Source organism: Bos mutus, chromosome 13 (genome assembly GCF_027580195.1).
Source record: "Bos mutus isolate GX-2022 chromosome 13, NWIPB_WYAK_1.1, whole genome shotgun sequence".
Taxonomy (NCBI): Eukaryota; Metazoa; Chordata; class Mammalia; order Artiodactyla; family Bovidae; genus Bos; species Bos mutus.
Window position 1 is genome coordinate 16,411,252 of NC_091629.1, and position 20,506 is coordinate 16,431,757.

General features: G+C 43.5%; 1 protein-coding gene and 1 non-coding gene across 4 annotated transcripts in view; both read right to left on the reverse strand.

Moving 5' to 3' along the window:
• TSHZ2 (teashirt zinc finger homeobox 2) overlaps positions 1-20,506 on the reverse strand; it is a 489,244-nt gene that overhangs the window by 388,618 nt on the left and 80,120 nt on the right. The window lies entirely within an intron of this gene.
• Positions 6,509-6,582, reverse strand: TRNAC-ACA (transfer RNA cysteine (anticodon ACA)). Its single transcript has one exon. It is a non-coding gene; the product is annotated as a tRNA-Cys (tRNA).

The window sequence follows — 20,506 nt, forward strand, 5'->3', positions numbered from 1 at the left end:
CACTGGCTCATTTCCATATTATCCAAAGGAGATTGCTTCACAGATAATTTCAAAATCACAGGTAAATAAATGAGTAGAAAAACTGTGACTATAAAACTGAAATAATTCACAAAATTGGCAGCTAATTAAGATAGGCTATTAGAGTTTCTCCATGTAAAATTGTTCTCCGCAGTTTAGACTAAATCTTGTGAGGAGAATCCAGTCTTGACTGCAACGTGTATACTCTGTAAATAGCTTTAAATCGAGCTGTAGATTAGGACTGTTAACGATTATCTAAGATTCTGCATTTCTAATGTAACAGTATTTTTATTGACAAAGATTGTAATCATTTAATCATAAAAATCACCATTAAAACTTAGTATGTTATAAGGTCTCCATGAAGGTTTCCCTTGCTCAATCAAATAATTGAATTTCGAAGAAGGAAGGAAAGAAAAATACATTTGGTTGACCTGATATGAATTGTTTGCCTTCTCCCTCTCTGGTTCTCAGCCCTATGGACAAAAACAAATAAACGCCACTGAAAAATACAGAGGTGGACAGTGTAAAGGTGTCGGAATGAGACCCGAAGTGGTCTTCTTTCCAGGGGTAAATTAGAATAAGTTGATTTTCATTAAGTGGGAACAGATCAATATTTCATTATTAACGTGGTGACAATTGCATGTTAATAAGAAGTCATCTTTTTTCAAGCTTCTAACTGCCAAGCCACTGGATTAACGACTTCCCTCAACCAGAGGAGTCTCTTTACATTTCCTCTCTTGTTCTATGGACTCGTGAGCAGATGTGTGTGCTGTGTGTGTGGAAACATTGACCTGTGCTAGGCAGGATTAGGAAACACCTTCTAGTGTTTCCTTCAGGAAGCAAGGGGTTTTGCTAACCTGTTTTCCCCTTGGGTTTCCCTCCCCCCAGAACGTTCCCCATCATCTTGTTTGTTACTGGGATTCAGACAATGATCCTCTTTGGCAGGTTAGTCTTACTGATATAAGTAAACCTTTCCCCCCGCCTCTTTCAGGAAGGAAGATAATAAGATAAATCATTAATTAAAGGGGCTGCATATGGCACAGATGGAACTCTACCCATGTGGCTGCCTCTCCCAACAGTTGAGGGTAAAGCGCACCATAAATCACTCACGGCCTAGCAGACTCAATAGGAACCGTCCTGCCCTTTCCAGCGATGATAAACAACACACGCTCCCAGTGCAGCCCATTAGGTATTCCAGAGTAGGTGAACTATGAGATAACGCATTTATCCTTCTCGGGAAGGGATCTCTTCCTGCTTCACGTGGTGCAGAGAAAGCGCACCCAACTGAACGAGGCCTAATGAGGATTAATGCATTATTCCTCAGAGGATTCGGGCCTCTTCTCTTTTGTGCAGTCGTTAAATAATAACAAAATGAGATAAAATGGCCCCTGATGCTTCCCTCAGCAGTAAATCTGATGCTCCTTACGCTTACTTTGCTTTTTCCTTCCCTTCCCTTTCTTTTTTTTCTTCTTCTTCTTTTTTTTTTTTTTTCGAGGGCTCTAAGGTGTTCCTCCTCTAAATCCAGTTGAGATAACCATTGCCTCCCAGCTCTTTGTGGGAAGAAACACATCGGGAATTCTCAAAAGTCAAATTATTTGAAAAGTCAAAATTAAGTAGCAAGGTATGAAAAACCAATGACAAGTTTCCCAGATATTAAGAGCCAGTGAAGCTTGCCTGGACCACCCCGATGAAGTCTAGCTCCCCGGTCGCCTCTTAGAGCTTTCCTTCAGTATGGTTTGCCACAGCTGGGTGTTTATCTGTGTGCTCATTTAAATATCGGTGCTATTTACATGCGGCCAAAGCAAAGGATCTATGGCCAGAGTATGTATTTAATAAATAATCATCAATGAATAAATAAAAGAATTCAGAAAAAGAAACTTAGAGTATGGTGTGGTTGGGAAGTGCTACGAGCCACCCCGGAAGCCGCTCTAGTGACGTGAAATGAAAATAAAATGCTTTAAGTCACGGAAGGAGTTCTGAAGGAGGTGAGTGATGCGTCACGTTTTCAAACTATCCTCGGCCACACAGTGAACATATCATGCTTGGAGCAGGTCAGAGGTGGAGTGGGGTCACGCAGAGGGGTCACCCTCCGGAGATGGCCCAGGGAACGCCATGGGTTCTGGGCATGGGAGCTGGTGTGGGAGCTGGCGTGGGTATTCGCCAAATGCGTACTCTTGGAAGGGGACGTCGGAGGCGAGGCGGAGAGAACCTGCTTTCTGACACCTCCCCTCCAACTGGGACACACGTGTTTATGTTCTGCACAAAGATGTCATCTGTAGACTCCAAATGGAGACTTCCAGGGACATTCCAATGACGCATTTCACCATTTCACACTTCGAGTTGTTTTTCTCTGAATTATAATTGCTTTTTACATAATGTACAACCTGCTCGAGAATGACAAAGCATAAAGAACTATTTCTCACGTCCTTTAAGACTGCAGCAGAATAGGATGTGATTGGGAAAAAAAATCAGTTGGTTTCTTTGGGAATAATCGATGATTCGAGTGACAGTCGAACATGGACCCACCGGTGCCCTCCAATCTCCAAGAGGCAAACCATCGACATTAGAAAGGAACTCACTGGCCCTTGTCCAGCCGTGCGGACTGTGGCAAAATATCATGGCTCACTCCTTCAGGAATCATCCACGGTGGGTTTTTTGTAAACAGTCTCTGAAGCACGAGCAGTGGGTCCCTCGCTCCGTGGAGGGATCCTCCTTTGCCGAGTCTCCCCAGCCCCACTCTGCAGGAGGCAGTCCTAGTCCCGCCTGGAGTTGAAAGCAGACCAAGGAATCCAAGTCTTGTGTTGGGGATTTCTAAAGCAGACCTGCTAGGCTTTTACAAAGTAACTTCAGTTCTCCTGAAAGTGTTAGGCCAAAGACATTTCACCTCTGCTCTCCACTTCCCTTTACCCAAAGATAAGGATTCCTGGGTGTTGAGAGGAGCGTATATTGTGGGCGAGTGGAGAAGCCATCCTAGGTACGCAGGCATCGGCCTGTTTGAGAAGAAGCTCTTTGTTCTGCTTCCCAATGACTATTTGCTGGGCTGAGTCCTTGACCCCCGGTTGGGTGAAGTGGGGGACAGCATGCAAATTAATCCTTCAGGTGAGTGTGGAAGCAGAAGGCTTGTCTGTTTCCATGCCTCGCGAAGCGTCTCCCCTTCCACCAGTCCACGTTGCAGGGGCAGAAGACTAGAAGAAATACTTGAGTGCTATGACCAAGAAAAGGAGTCTGAGACATCACTAGAAAAATACTAGCAGTTCTAGAATAGCCTTCACTCAGAGATCAGAAGGGAGACTGCACATTCTGCAGGAGTCAGTGCAGACAGAAGGTCCTAACTCAGGACCACATGTGACCTCCAAGTCCTTGGACACCATCCCTGGAGGCTGAATGGACCCAGATCCCCTGATTTGACTCCAGTCAAGTTCTGTCATCCAGCAACACAGGTGTTCATAATAAGAATGTAATGCAGTTGTAGGAAGGAATAAAATTAGGTTTCTTGCCACTTGGACGCAAGGCCACTACATTTATGTCTGTTACATAACGGTGGCATCTGTCAGGACTAACGCACATGCCCCTGCATTCAATGGCGAGCCTTCCATACCCACTTCCCAAGAGCAGGCGCTTGAAGCCATGTCCCCAAGGGTGGGGACAGGCCGTGTTCAACCGCCTCTGATGTCACCAGCCCCGACAGCATCTCCGCTCATCCACACATCTTGTTCTTTGGAGCACATTCATTCTCCAAAGAACAAAGATGTTTTGCAGCATCTTTGAAACTGAGATTCCTTGGAATTTGAATATTAGGTTATATTATTCTGCTTTTGCTTTCTACACGTACGGTCTTTGATGCTTTTCAAACTCCTTATCTCTGTTTGTCCCTTCTGCCACTCTTCAAAGTAGTGAGAGGAGCAATCTTGCTCTCTTTTGACAGATGAGATGACTGAAGCCCAGAAAGACCTGGTAACAAGTCCAAAGTCACAGAGCATAAAATAATAGTCATCGCAACACCACCACCACCCTGTGACGATCCTTCAGTTCAGTCGCTCAGTCGTGTCCGACTCTTTGCGACCCCATGAATCGAAGCACGCCAGGCCTCCCTGTCCATCGCCAACTCCTGGAGTTCAGTCAGACCCACGTCCATCGAGTCAGTGATGCCATCCAGCCATCTCATCCTCTGTCGTCCCCTTCTCCTCCTGCCCCCAATCCCTCCCAGCGTCAGAGTCTTTTCCAGTGAGTCAACTCTTCGAATGAGGTGGCCAAAGTACTGGAGTTTCAGCTTTAGCATCAGTCCTTCCAAATAACACCCAGGGCTGATCTCCTTCAGAATGGACTGGTTGGATCTCCTTGCAGTCCAAGGGACTCTCAAGAGTCTTCTCCAACACCACAGTTCAAAAGCATCAATTCTTCGGCGCTCAGCTTTCTTCACAGTCCAACTCTCACATCCACACATGACCACTGGAAAAACCATAGCCTTGACTAGATGGACCTTTGTTGGCAAAGTAATGTCTCTGCTTTTTAATATGCTTTTTAATATGCTATCTAGGTTGGTCATAACTTTTATTCCAAGGAGTAAGCGTCTTTTAATTTCATGGTTGCGATCACCATCTGCAGTGATTTTGGAGCCCCCCAAAATAAAGTCTGACACTGTTTCCACTGTTTCCCCATCTATTTGCCATGAAGTGATGGGACCAGATGCCATGATCTTAGTTTTCTGAATGTTGAGCTTTAAGCCAACTTTTTCACTCTAAGAGTTACCACTTTTTAATTTTTTGCTACCTGTGTGCTAACAGCTCTTCCTGCATCATCATTATGTGTCAACAGCTCCCTTAAGGAGGTTTTATTTCGATCACCATGCTGCAGATAAGACGACAGAGGCCTCCTGAGATGACGAGCCCTGACGACGATCACGTGAGTGAAGCTGTGTCATGCACCACACGCAACTCACATGCTCTTTATCGAACCTAACCCTCCAGAAAGAGGCCGTCCACTGTTTCACTTAATCCTCAAAACATCAAGTAAATCTATTAGCATGCTTTAAGATTAGAGAGGCTTATTATTACAACCAAACAGAGTAAACCCTGAAGGCAAACAGGAGCTCTGGAGGAGTCTCTCCATTCGCCCTTCCCACCAGGGACTGACGGTATCTGAAAGGCAGAACGATTCAAAAGTCCAGCCATCTGCAGAGACTTCCCTCTGTGGTTCTTCCTTTGAGAACAATCTCAAATTTGAGTGGGCATAGAAAGGGTGTGAGAAGACTGCGCACAATTCTGTGTGTGTGTTTCTATAGTGTGTGGCTTAATCAATAATGAATTTCAATCTTCTAAATGGCTTAGAGGCTCCAAATTTTTTTTTTAATTTAGCAATACAAAAAAAGAAAAAAGAGGAAGGTTTAAAAGTGTATAAGACACGTGTGCCCAACTGCAAAGCCCCTGATTATTCCCATTTGTCCTTCTAAGCCAGGGTCAAAGATCTACTGTTCCCTCTTCTAAAGTTTTAGGGTTTTCTCCCATTCTAAGCCAGCCGAGCACAGAGCTGAAAAGTAAACGGCGAAATGGCTGTGTCACTGATACCTGTTGACTATCTTGCCGATTGACCAAAAATAACACTGATTTGATCCTCTCTGAAATTTTTAGTTCACATGCCTCAATCTTGCCGGCTCTTAAGAGCCGAGTGCCTGCCACGTAGATATAGTAATTTGCTGTATTCCTATTGAGAAACCTAACTTGAGGCTTCCAGTTCTACTGTGTTCTAGCGCAAACTGTCAATTTCCTACTGAGTTCAGATGAGTCTGTTTCAGACTACTATTCAGTATATATGCAGTTTGCCAACACTCACCTGTAAATTTGTGTTTATTCTTCCTTCCCAAGCTCTAAGTGCAATCTATTTTAATTTTCCCCCTTGCCAAATATTCAGTTGCTGACAAACACATTCAAATTTCCTTGCATATTCATGCCTGTGATTTTGTGCTCAAATTGAGTTCCTGGGCTAATCAGTTTTGCTGTTTGCATACACATATCTGTTCACGCGCATGCGTGCACACACACACATACACACACACACAATTTCCATTTACCTGCAATTGCTGGCGGGAGTTTTAGAGAAAATAAGAAGTATATGCCTTAACACGACATGCCAGTGTAGAACACCCCTCCTTCAGTAAATAGAATACACTGTAATTTCATCTTCTGCAAGCGTCGATTTTGAAAAGCAATAAAACATTCAGAATTTAAAAATCTACCCTTAAAGTCTGTACATTGTTCATAAATTAAGTTATACTTGTTTTGTGTGTGTATCCCTACTGATATTTGTTAAAATGTATATAATATCTATTGTAGTGTGCATATATAATACATACGAAAGTGAAAGTGAAGCGGCTCAGTTGTGTCCGACTCTTTGCGACCCCATGGACTGCAGCATCCGTCCATGGCTCCTCCGTCCATGGGATTTTCAAGGCAAGAGTACTGGAGTGGGTTTCCATTTCCTTCTCCAGGGGATCTTCCCAACCCAGGGATCGAACCTGGGTCTCCTGCGTTGTAGGCAGACGCTCTTACCGTCTGAGCCACCATGGAAGTCAGATAATATGTAAGCAGAACAGAACCTTAGAGCATCTTATAATATTTAAAGTGTTCTGCCAAGTGCGTGCCATTGTAAACGTCTAAGTTCAATGCGTGTTTTAACTCGCCAATATTCTGAAACAGTATTGCCACCAAATAATTATTTACATGATTATATATGTTTTCCTTTCTGTATTTGTGTTAACCCAGAATTTTCTCTAGCTTACTGTTCTGTGCTCAAGAAACTCACCCACTATAGTTCTGGGTGATTCTCTTCTACGTTTATATGGCAGTTTATGATTTGCCAAGCAATTTCCTGTAGACTGTCTTATTTTATCCTCATAAAAGCTCAGTCGGGAGGACACTTTAATTTCCATTTTACAGATGAGCTGACAAAATCAGAGAGGTTACCTGACAGTGTGGCTTAGTTGACAATTGAAAACAGCTTATAAGAGCCCACGTTCTCACTCTCCCTTGAAGCTTCTGGGGCAGTTTTAGAATGCCTGTCTCCTTAAAGACCTCTTAGAAGATACATGGTCCACATTTTTATAAAAATAACTTTGCTAATTTTTGCATATGAGTTTTAAATTTTAGACCAAAATAACCTCCTTAAGTAGGGATTAAAAAAAAAATGATGTGACGAATAACCAGGAGAATGACCTCAGCAAAAGTTGGGAATTGAACTTAAGACTGATCACCTTTATTTCAACCATCTCCTCTCTCTGAGTTTTGAAGCAAGTGAGTGAAGCACATTTATTGATTTCAAAATGGAATTTAAGCTCCACTCAAAAATAGTGTCTTTTCATTGCTAAGTGCAGAGAATTAAGCCATTCAGACTCTCACTGAGATGCCTAGAGTCTTTCTAGAACCTTCTAAGATGGTGTTTTCAACTGAATCCACAAAACGAGCATAGAAAATAAGTACGATATGTCGATAGAAGAAGCTCTATGATTGGTAACACGTTAACCAAAACAGTCCACAAAGCTAATCTTGCTGAACAATTCTGCAAAGGAAATCTCCCAGACATTCCATGACCTGCTTCCTGGACTCACCATATGGAAGATTAGCAAAGCCCAGACTAGAAGCGTGATGTTGTAGTCACAGTCCTGTGTCTTTTCCTTCACGCCTCCTGGGTGCCTCTGCTGGAGTGACTCAGGGTGTCCTTTGAAAAGCCAGGCTCAGAGGAGGCTGTGTGCATGTTAGGTCGCTCAGTCGTGTCTGACTCTTTGCGACCCCACGGACTGTAAACTGCCAGGCTCCTCTGCCCATGAGATTTTCCAGGCCAGCATACTGGGGTGGGTTGCCATGCCCTACCCCAGGGGATCTTCCTGACCCGGGGATCGAACCCTTGTTTCTTACGTCTCCTGCATTGGCAGGCGGGTTCTTTACCACTAGGACCACCTGGGAAGACCCCACGGGTTAGTGTCAGAAGAGGTTGGTTCAGCACAGCTGGAGGCCACGCTAGGGGATCTTGGATGTGTGGGCCATCCCTCTCTCTGCCTTGGAAAGAAAGGGAGGCTGCTTCCACATACTCGAAGAAGGAATAGGGATTTAAGGTCTCCAAACTTATCGCTGTTTTTTTGTTTGTTTTTCTGTTTTCATCAAAAGGTCTGAAGTTCCAAAAAAGGTTCATGATTGTGTTTAGTCAGTCATTTATTCACAATATTCTTTGGGTTTCTACAGTGATAATTTTGTGTTAAGCGTTAAGGAAGGAAAGTAAGACCTTGGCTTTGCCAATAAGGTGCAGACAGTGGAGCTGGGAAGAGGGATAAGAACACAAGCAACCAAAGTCTGCATCCAACGTGGGCAGAAACCAGGATGGCGGCTCTGGGGAAACGACACCCAGTGCCCAGCCTTGACGGAGGACCAGGAGGAGCCTCAGAGGGAGGGCGGATGGCGGCTCTGGGGAAACGACACCCAGTGCCCAGCCTTGACGGAGGACCAGGAAGAGCCTCAGAGGGAGGGCGAGCTGCCCTGAGGCCTGAGTGCTGCTTGGCATGGAGAAAACCCTGCTTATTGATTTCCCTATCTTTGGGGTTTTGACGGGAGTTTTATTACTTACACAGGCATCAGGCTGGATTCAGCCACAGGCTGTCATTTGCCAACCCCCGAAGAAGAGAGCTGGGCGCTGGTTAATTTAGCTAAGATGTTCCAGGAAGGTTTTCTAAGGAGGTAACACGCCAGCCGAGATCTCAATGCTGAGAAAGGTCCAGTCATGGAATATCTAGAGAAAATGTTTTGGAGGGAGTAAATGGATGTAAAGATTCAAGGTGAGGAGGAGTGAAGAGGGACACTTCTAGCACATCCAAGCACTTTAAATCATCCGAGTGCAAGTCACCCAGTTGTGTCCGACTCTTCATAACCCCATGGACTGTAACCTGCCAGGCTCCTCTGTCCATGGAACTTTCCAGGCAAGAATACTGGAGTGGGCGGCCATTTCCTCCTCCAGAGGATCCTCCTGACTTCTGTGCATATGAAGGGTGTTTGCATGTTCCTTGCTCATTTTTATGAAACACCACCTTTAATCACTTTCCTTCCACTATTCAAGATATTGCTTCACTAGCTTGTTTTTACCACCTAGGATGTAGTTTTGAATTTTCCAAAGGTAGAAGATTGATTGCCAGGCTCCTGCCTTAAGTTCCAGCTTTACATTTTTTGAGTGACGGAAATTCAGTGTACTTTCAGCTGTTTGGCTTAGCTGAATAAACTCTTGCTGTTAATACCCAGGTCTTGCCAAGCATCGTATAGAAAAGCATTTTCAGGAAGGAAATGGGGAAATTGGGAAGATTTGACTTTTTAAAGAAATAACTTTGGAAGGCAGTTTGGATGGAATGAGCAACGGTGGGGCTGTTTTATGGATTAGCAGCAAAGCGTTTCCAATCTAAAAGTAGGGTAACATCTCCTGAAAAATAAAAGGTATATACCATGGGCCCTTGACATTCGTAAAGGATATATTCCACAGCCTTCAAAACCCTCTAAATTTATGAAGCCACCAAACCATATATTTCCCCTCATAAAATGCAGCGAGGTATATCTGAAAAATTTAAGCAACTTCTTTAGGTTCTTAATAGCTGTATAAATATAGAACCCACAGTCATTTGTAAAGAGTCACCTGTTTGGTGTGCGATGCTTTTATAACAACACTGGCAGGCAGAAAGGATGCAGCTCAACAGAGAAACTGGAAATTCACGTTGTGCTGTAGCTCTGAGCTGCTCACTGGTGCAACTGCATCCTCCTACAGCTGAGTGTCACTCAACACAGTACAAACTCCTATCTCAGCAAATGGCCAAAATGCTGCATGTCCTGAGCCCCGGTCACCTCCCTGATAGACAAAACCGTAAGGCTGCATCTGCAAATGTCATGAAGTTAAGGTGTTGCTAAACCGCTAATAGACAAAACAAAAGACTTGAATGGCTGGGTGTTCCAAAGGGATGCGGTTTGATTGCTAAGCTCTGGCAAATCTCCCGAGTGGGAGGGAAGATACTTACTTCACCACTTTTTAAGTGCATGGAAACAGGAAGAAAGACAACATTTTGAAGTCAAAGAGAATGTGAAACAGGATAAAGACAAGCCACGAAAGTCTTCCCCGGACTTCAATCTCAAAGCTACGGGAGAGCCTTTCAATTAATAACCCTTAGTTAATCCCACTAAAATAATTTTATACCATGATCCCTGAAACTCGACATGAATTCAGAGGCAATGACAGCTCATGTCCCAGTCACAAAACATCACGGGTACATTTTGTCAACTATAAGACCCTGCCATCAATATAGATCTCCACTTTTGTAAATCATCTTTTATTTGGGGAAGGAGGGAGGTATTGATTTTTCCCTAGTCTTTTCTCAGAATGTTAACCTTGTTTAAGTTCTTCATTTCCTCTGCCTGAAGCACCATGTTGCAAGAGGATTAAATGCATAGTAAAATGGCCATGGGAGAAAGGTTTATGCATTATGTTAAAACCTGCTCCCTTGATAAATGGAGCCATTACCGTCTGGAATTCACTGCATCAGTCCACTTAGTTCAATCCAACAACACGCCTTAAAAGTCTCACAAATTTGTTCAAATGCTAATGAGCTGCACCACCAAACCTCATCTGCTGTAGAAGGAGCTAATATTTCCAAGGGTTTAAGGCATTTAAGAGCTACCCATGGACTCACTTTACCTGACTTGACAATTCAGGACTACTCAGATTTATAGACGGCGGGGGGGAAACATACATTTCATCGTGTGGCAGCTTCTGAAAATGCAGTCAATGAACCTTAACAAAAATCACTTTTTGTTTAGCATCAGTTTATCTTCATCTACTCTCAGGATACAATGTGGGAAAGATCTCTTCCAAAAGGTCATATATGTGTATTTTTTTTTTTTTTTCCAAATAAACTGCTTAAATCTAATAACGTCCATTAAAGCCATCTCAAAGGCAAAAGGCAGCCATGCTGGTTACATGTCCCCGGGTGCACCTAATGAAGCCCACCCTCATTCAGCACCCTCCGTCGAGTGCCCACACCGCGAGAGGCGCTGCAGTAAGTGTGCAGAATTCTCCTACTCTCATCTGAATGGGCCTGGGTCCATTTTTAGGACGACTATCACACCAGCTTTACAGGCGTGAAGCTGGCACCATCAGACAGGGACCCATGCTCAGAGGGACCCCAGAGCTGGTTTAATACCCTGCTGTTGCCTTCTTGAAATACTGGGAGGGGCTCCATAAATTTCACAGCCTGTTATGACTTCAGGTGAACTGGCTGATGGGTTAAATAGATTTAGCAAGGCTGCGTGTGTATGTCCTAAGTCACTTCAGTGTGTCTGACTCTTTGCGAAGCTGTGGACTGTAGCCCACCAGGCTCCTCTGTCTACGACATTCTCCAGGCAAGAGTACTGGAGCGGGTTGCCATTTCCTCCTCCAGGGGGTCTTCCCGGCCCAGGGACTGAGCCCTCCTCTCTCGTTTCTCCTGTGTTGGCAGGCGGGTTCTTTACCACTAGGGCCATAGGGAAGCCCTTACCAAAGCTAGCTGGGGAGGACTGGCTGCAGCTTCTCACCCTTCAAGGCTCAGCTAAGACATAACTCCCCAGGGAGGGCTTCCTCAACGCCCTGCCCCATCCCCACTCCCCTCCGGCCTCTCGAGTCTTCTTTCACACCCGCCCTTCCTCCGAAACAGGCCTTCTCTCGGTTTTCCGGTTTTTTGTAACTACCTGCTCACTCACATCGCACACTGGCCGGACTCCGGGCTCCCTGAGGACCAGAATCACGTCTATAGTGTTCCCTGTTGTACCTGCGCGTGTCCAGGGCTGCTTTATACATTAGGACTTCGGGCTGTGGGGATGGAGGGGATGCACCTCTTTTCAGAAACCTCCAAAAAATTCAGGGCCTTCAATGCTTGGAGATCTGACCAAACATGCATTAGTAGAGACACAGAAAAATAAAACTTAAAATTGTAATCAATAATAATTTCAAAAGCAAACGAATAGCTATTGTTTTCTTTAAAAAAGTATATACTTAACATGGCAAATGAGTGCATTGGAGTAGGCTTATTTCTAGAAGGTGTGAGCTTTCCCAGGATAAGATTCTAGGGCTCTTGAGAAACTTTAACAGTCTTATCTGAAAATAACCCCCAGCACAGGGTCAGGGGCCTGGTGCTGACTCCAGACTCAATTCAGGCCAAACACATATTGGGTAATAGAGGGAAATATACAGGTAAGTACGAAACGGTGCCTGCTTTCAAGGCAGCAGTCAGAGGACAAAAAGACTAATAGACAAGGAACCAGTAAATAAATCCTCAAGCGACAAGGATATGAGATGGGAACTAATGGCTGGATAAATTTAGATAAAGACAGCTTTCTGGAAAGCTGTTATGCATGCAAAACGTTAGGGTTTATGAACATGGTATGGGACAAGGTGATGTAAGTATTCAGACAAAATAAAGGCATCTTTCCTTACACAGGTGGAGATTTTTTAAAGAAACTCATTTATTTGATTAGACAGGGTTAAACCAAAATGGTTGGTAACTCAGAAGAAAGTAGAGTGAATTGGCTTTGATCGCCTGGTAAATAAGAGCCAGTTCTGGTTAGTGACGATGGCACTGGATGAAATGACACCCTCGCCGTGGTTTCCACTGGTTTCACATCTTGGCTTTTTGTCATCAAGTTCAAGAGATGACATTATAGAATATACTACTTAGGCGTCATCTGTCTCAGTGTGTTCGGTTGGTCTAGTTTATGCAACCAAAACCAAAACATGCACGTGTTCCCTTGTTGAAATGCAAAGCTACAGTACTCATTTGTGCATCGAAGCTGGGGAGCCCCTCGCTGAACTAACAGAAACTCTACGGCATGGAATTTATTAAATTCACTCCATCAAATAGATTATGCTTACTGTATTCCAGGTAGAAGAGAAAATGAGTCCTTGAGAAGCTTATAATCTAATAGCAGAAATCAGAAACAGACAAGCAAACAAACAAACCAGTAATAATTTCAGGAAATAATCAATACTGTGAAAGGAATAAAACAGGTCAATAGGAGTCTCGGAGGTCAGCAAACATTTCCTATTAAAAGACCACATAGTAAATATTTTGGGATCTGTGGGCCGAAAGGTCTCTGTTGCAACTACCCAAGTCTCACTTGTAACACAAACATGTAACGATATGTAATGAGCATGGAGGTGTGCCAATAAAACTTTATTTGCAAAACAGGCAGCAGGCTGGATTCAGCCACAGGCTGTCGTATGCCAACCCTTGAGGAAGAGAGCTGGGCACTGGCTAATTTAGATAAACTGTTCCGGGAAGGTTCTCTAAGGAGGTAACATGCCAGCTGAGATCTCAATGCTGAGAAAGTTCCAGGCATGGAAATATCTAGAGAAAATGTTTTGGAGGCAGTAAATGAATGTGAAGATTCAAGGTGAGGAGGAGTAAAAAAGAGGGACACTTCTACTACCTCCAAATACTTTAAACCATCCAAGTGAAAGTCGCTCAGTCATGTCCCATGGACTGCAGCCTGCCAGGCTCTTCTGACCATGAGATTTCCCAGGCAAGAATCCTGGAGTGGGCTGCCATTTCCTTCTTCAGGGGTTCTTCCTGATCCAGGGATTGAACCTGAGTCTCCTGCTTTGGAGGCAGATTCTTTACCATCTGAGCCATAAGAAAGCCCCAAGTCACTGAAAGTTCATACAAAAAACTACACTAACATGAAGACAAGGCAAAAAGACAGGACACTGAGAGATGAACTCCCCAGGTCGGTAGGTGCCCAGTATGCTACTGGAGATCAGTGGAGAAGTAACTCCAGAAAGAATGAAGAGACGGAGCCAAAGCAAAAAAAACACCCAGTTGTGGATGTGACTGGTGATGGAAGTGAAGTCTGATGCTATAAAAAGCAATATTGCATAGGAACCTGGAATGTTAGGTCCACGAATCAAGGCAAACTGGAAGTGGTCAAACAGAAGATGGCAAGAGTGAACATCGACATTTTAAGAATCAGTGAACTAAAATGGACTGGAATGGGTGAATTTAACTCAGATGATCATTATATCTACTACTGTGGGCAAGAATCCCTTAGAAGAAATGGAGTAGCCATCATAGTCAATAAAAGAGTCTGAAATGCAGTACTTGGATGCAATCTCAAAAACAGCAGAATGATCTCTGTTTGTTTTCAAGGCAAACCATTCAAAATCACAGTCATCCAAGTCTATGCCCAACCAGTAATGCTGAAGAAGCTGAAGTTGAATGGTTCTATGAAGACCTACAAGACCTTCTAGAACAAACACCCAAAAAAGATCTCCTTTTCATTATAGGGGACTGGAATGCAAAATAGGGAAGTCAAGAAACACCTGGAGTAACAGGCAAATTTGGCCTTGGAATACGGCATGAAGCAGGGAAAAGGCTAATAGAGTTTTGCCAAGAGAACACACTGATCATAGCAAACACCCTCTTCCAACAACACAAGAGAAGACTCTACATGTTGACGTCACCAGATGGTCAACACTGAAATCAGATTGATTATATTCTTTGCAGTCAAAGATGGAGAAGCTCTATACAGTCAGCAAAAACAAGACTGGGAGATGACTGTGGCTCGGATCATGAACTCCTTATTACCAAATTCAGACTTAAATTGAAGAAAGTAGGGAAAACAACTAGACCACTCAGGTATGACCTAGATCAAATCCCTTACAATTATACAGTGGAAGTGAGAAGTAGATTCAAGGGATTAGATCTGATAGACAGAGTGCCTGAAGAACTATGGACAGAGGTTTGTGACATTGTACAGGAGACAGGGAGCAAGACCATCCCCAAGAAAAAGAAATGCAAAAAGGTAAAATGGTTGTCTGAGGAGGTTGTCAAATACTTGTGACTAAATGGTTGTCACAAGTATTTGTGAAAAGAAGAGAAGCAAAAGCAAAGGAGAAAAGGGAAGATATACCCATTTGAATGCAGAGTTCCAAAGAAGAGCAAGGAGAGATAAGAAAGCCTTCCTCTGTGATCAATGCAAAGAAATAGAGGAAAACAATAGAATGGGAAAGACTAGAGATCTCTTCAAGAAAATTAGAGATACCAAGGGGACACTTCATGCAAAGATGGGCTCGGTAAAGGACAGAAATGGTATGGGCCTAATAGAAGCAGAAGATATTAAGAAGAGGTGGCAAGAATACACAGAAAAACTATACAAAAAAAGATCTTCACGACCAAGATAATCACGATGGTATGATCACTCACCTAGAGCCAGACATCCTGGAATGTGAAGTCAAATGGGCCTTAGGAAGCATCACTATGAACAAAGCTAGTGGAGGTGATGGAATTCCAGCTGAGCCATCTCAAATCCTAAAAGATGATGTTGTGAAAGTGCTGCACTCAATATGCCATAAAATTTGGAAAACTCAGCCGTGGCCACAGGACTGGACAAGGTCAGTTTTCATTCCAATCCCAAAGAAAGGCAATGCCAAAGAATGCTCAAACTACCTCACAATTGCACTCATCTCGCATGCTGAGCGACTTCACGTCCACTTTTCACTTTCATGCTTTGGAGAAGGAAATGGCAACCCACTCCAGTGTTCTTGCCTGGAGAATCCCAGGGATGGGGAAGCCTGGCGGGCTGCCATCTGTGGGGTCGCACAGAGTTGGACACGACTAAAGCAACTTAGCAGCAGCAGCAGCAGCAGCACATGCTAACAAAGTAATGCTCAAAATTCTCCAAACCAGGCTTCAACAGTACGTGAACCTTGAACTTCCAGATGTTCAATCTGGTTTTAGAAAAGGCAGAGGGACCAGAGATCAAATTGCAACATCCGTTTGATCACTGAAAAGGCAAGAGAGTTCCAGAAAAATGTCAACTTCTGATTTTTTGACTATGCCAAAGCCTTTGACTGTGTGGATCACAACAAACTGTGGAAAATTCTTCAAGAGATGGGAATACCAGAACACCTGACCTGCCTCCTGAGAAATTTGTATGCAGGTCAGGAAACAACAGTTAGAACTGGACATGGAACAACAGACTGGTTCCAAAACGGAAAAGGAGTACGTCAAGGCTGTATATTGTCACCCTGCTTATTTAACTTCTATGCAGAGTACATCATGAGAAACGCTGGGCTGGAGGAAGCACGAGCTGGAATCAAGATTGCCAGGAGAAATCTCAATAACCTCATATATGGAGATGACCCCACCCTTATGGCAGAAAGTGAAGAGGAACACAAAAGCCTCTTGATGAAAGTGAAAGAGGAGAGTGAAAAAGTTGGCTTAAAGCTCAACATTCAGAAAACTAAGATCATGGCATCTGGTCCCATCACTTCATGGCAGATAGATGGGGAAGCAATGGAAACAGTGACAGACTTTATTTTGGGCGGCTTCAAAATCACTCCAGATGGTGACTGTAGCCATGAAATTAAAAGACGCTCCTTGGAAGGAAAGTTGTGACCAATCTAGGCAGCATATTAAAGAGCAGAGACATTATTTGTCAACAAATGTCCATCTAGTCAAAGCTATGGTTTTTGCAGTAATCATGTATGGGTGTGAGAGTTGGACTACAAAGAAAGCTGAACGCCAAAGAATTGATGCTTTTGAACTGTGGTGTTCGAGAAGACTCTTGAGAGTCCCTTGGACTGCAAGGAGATCCAACCCGTCCATCCTAAAGGAAATCAGTCCTGAATATTCATTGGAAGGACTGATGTTGAAGCTGAAACTCCAATACTTTGGCCACCTGATGCGAAGAGCTGACTCATTTGAACAGATCCTGATGCTGGGAAAGATTGAAGGCTGGAGGAGAAGGGGACAACAGAGGATTAGATGGTGGATGGCATCAGTGACTCGATGGACATGAGTTTGAATAAACTCTGGGAGTTGGTGATAGACAGGGAGGCCTGGCGTGCTGCAGTCCATGGGGTCATAAAGAGTTGGACACAACTGAGCAACTGAACTGAACACAAGGACTAGCTTAATGTGCTCATAAATATAAAACCTCATGCCATTTTTTTTGAAGCTTTTCTTTTAATAAGGATCTGAATGCTTTGTCTGATTTATTGTGAATTTCAGTTAGTTGTCTTCAGCATCCTGGCATAGCAAGATGTAATTTCATATCAGGCTGTCTCCTAGCACTAATCCTGGATGGAGGCTCCTTAGGACACAGTTAATCAAGAGCTGAACTTGGGAGAAACTCAGACCTATGTAAAAAGCACAGTTAGCACTCAATGATTACTAGTTGAATGCTTTAAAAGTAAAACAAAACAAAACAAACTAGGTTGATCATTTCAGTGTAAGGGCTTTGGAAGACGACGGTGTGGATGGATGCTCAATATTTTTAGACCTGTTCATTTAGCTTTTTCATCATAAATAGCAAAGGTTGCAAACTGACAGTCCACAGATCAAACTTGACCTTCCAATTAGTTTTGTTTGGTTAGTTATAGATATTTGGAAATTAGAACATTTGACATGAAAATCTGGATTTCTGACTTCACTGAAGGGAACTGATCACACCAGGCGTTTTTCAACACCCACCTGGCAACTGCCTTGAGCCCAGGAAAACAGCTCCTACCAGACAGGTATGAAGTGTCCACATTTGCACAAAGCCTGCCTTGCCTGCTGGTTTTGTGAAGTCTGAAGCTTTAAAACCTGGAAAGAGCTCTTTAAGAAAAATAATACAAAATGGTGAATATAATGTATTTGTAGCATGTCTAATACTGTAGGAAAAATTATAAATAAAAATTGCCTGTGGCCCAGGAGTACAAAAGTCCTGGGATGACTCCAGCATCATCGATCGTCCAGCGTAAGGGAAAATGGGAAGGAGGGGGCGTGTCAGAGATGGCAGCTACTGCCTCATTAGTGAATTAAAGTTCAATATCTTCTGCAAATTTCATGAAAACATACGATTACTGAACAAAGGCTAGAACCCCTCCCAGGGCCTTGCAAAAGGCAATCAACCTCTCTCGGCCACTTTTCCTTTTTCAGTTGTTTTATTTTTTTTCCTTTTACTGTCTGCCAGGGCTCTGTGGGCAGATGAGTTTTCAAACCCTTCAAACTGAAGGATTTCTAAGTTCTCTGACATTTTAAAGTTCTGTGGATTTGCTTTTGTTCACACTCTGTAATGTTTTCTTAAAAGACTCATAGCCTGAGCTATCTTCCCTTACTTTAGTCTTAGAATAATCTGCTAAATGAGCTTGACAATGGATAGGATGTGTGGATTTCTTTCAGCTGTTTGCGAGCAGTCTAACACATCCGAACTGCCAAGCATCCCCTGACAAACGAAAGAATTCAGCCATTATCCTAAACAAGTGACAGGCAAATTCTTACACCACGACGATGATCAAACAAATGACAAGTTTCTCTACCTTCTTTGTAACAAAGTTGGACGGTGGTTGCGTGAACGTGAAATATGAGTGAGAGGGGGGCGTCTGCCAGGTCGCTCAGATAATGAGAAGACTGCCCCCACGGCTGAGCTTTCAAACAGGTGCAGCTTGTGGTGAGTCTTCCCGCAGTTCATTCCAAATGTGACTTCTATTCCTTTCAACGTCCGGAGCAAGGAAATATGCTGCCCAAACCCCTAAGAGTCTTTTGCCCTGGCATTCAGTAAAATCCAAATGCTGCTGGACACATGGCTAAGAACTGTGATGCCTGAAACACTCTGAGTTCACTTAGGGCTCCATTACTAACTAGACAGAACAGCCTTGTCCTCTAATGGAACTGGAGACGGACACTGGACGACACAGCAGAGAGCAGCAGCCGTCACAGACGCTGGGGTGAGAAAGTTGCCACTAACGTGGAAATTCATAAAAGCCCGAGCAGACTTTTACTTTGGCACAGATCCTTTGCATCGAGGGGTAATTCCTGCATTTGCAGATAGTTCAGAAATGTTTTATGTATGCACTATTTCCAAAGAGTCTTTTAAAATTTCCTTTCTCATAGTATAATCGGTTGTTACCCCTCCTATTGATTTCCCTAAAGAGCACAAGTCTATTCCATTAGAAATAGTGAAGGAAAAAAAATAGATATATATATTGCTTTTAGGCTGAGTGGATGGAGTTTTCTTCCTTTTCTATTTGGAGGGAATAAGACTGTGAAGGGGGGCGGGGGCGGTGAACCTGCAGTTCACCGCTCAGATGAGTTCTCTGGTCTACATTTTCATAAAGGGTCTTATTTGTCCCAGTAGAGAAAAGGAAAATTCTGAATGCCACAAGGCTAGATGTTGGCAGCGTCACAAGGCAAGAAGTATGGAGATGGTAATATGGTATGATGGGTGCAACACAAACATCCATTAACTAACCGACAGATGAGTCAACAAAATCGGCCTATCCATACAGCGGAATACTCGTCGTCAATAAACAGAGAACGAAGCACGAATTCAGGCTTCACCGTGGATGATCCTTGCAAGCCTTCTGTTAAGAGAACGAAGCCAGACCACATACAGTGTGATTCCATTTATAAATGAATGTCCGAAAGAGGCAAATCCATAGAGACGGAAAGTAAATTAGTGCTCACCTAGGGCTGGGGGTGGGAGGGGTGGGGAGTCACTGCTAAGGGCATAGGGTTCTTTGTAGGGTGGTGGAAACGTTATAAAATCAACTGTGGGGACAGTTGCATGAATCTGTGAACATATAGTTGACCCTTGAACACTTTGAGGGTTGGGGCACCAATCTTCCATGTACTCAGAAATCTGCCTGGAACTTCACACTGAGTGCCCTTATCTGTGGCTCCACATCCAGTGATTCAGCCAACCCTGGATCATGCGGTTGCGTACTACATATTTATTGAAAAAAATCTGCACATAAATAGACCTGAGCAATTCAAACCCATGCTGTTCAAAGGTCAACTGTACTAAAATCCACTGAATTTTGCACTTTAAAAGGTAATTTTATGGTGTGTGAATTATATCTCAATAGAGTTGTTTTAAAAATGTAACGGGTGCAATTTCACTTATAGATATTTATCCAAAAGAATTGAAATTAGATTCTCAAAAATTAATATATTCATGTCCACAGCAGCATTATGTGCAATAGCCAAGAAGTAGAAGAACAAATGAATGGATAAACAAAATACAGTATATCCATACAACGGACTATGATTTAGCCCTAAAAAGGAAGGAAGTCTAGGCATATGCTAAACGTGGATGAACCTTGAGGATATTATGCTGAGTTAAATGAACCAGGTCACAAAAAGACAAATCCTTTATTTCACTTATATGAGGTACCTAGAGTAGTCAAAATTAGAGAGGTAGAGAGTAGAATGGGCTTCCCTGGTGACTCAGTGGTGAAGAATCTGCCTGCCAGTGCAGGAGGTGTGAGATCAATCCCTGGGTCGGGAAGATCCCCTGGAGAAGGAAGTGGCAACCCACTCCAGTATTCTTGCCTGGAAAATCCCACGGACAGAGGAGCCTGGCGGGCTGTGTTGGACATGAAGAGAACTGTGCGTGACATAGCAACCTAACAACAACAGAGAGCGGAAGGAGGCTGTGAGTAGGGGAGAACGAGGAGA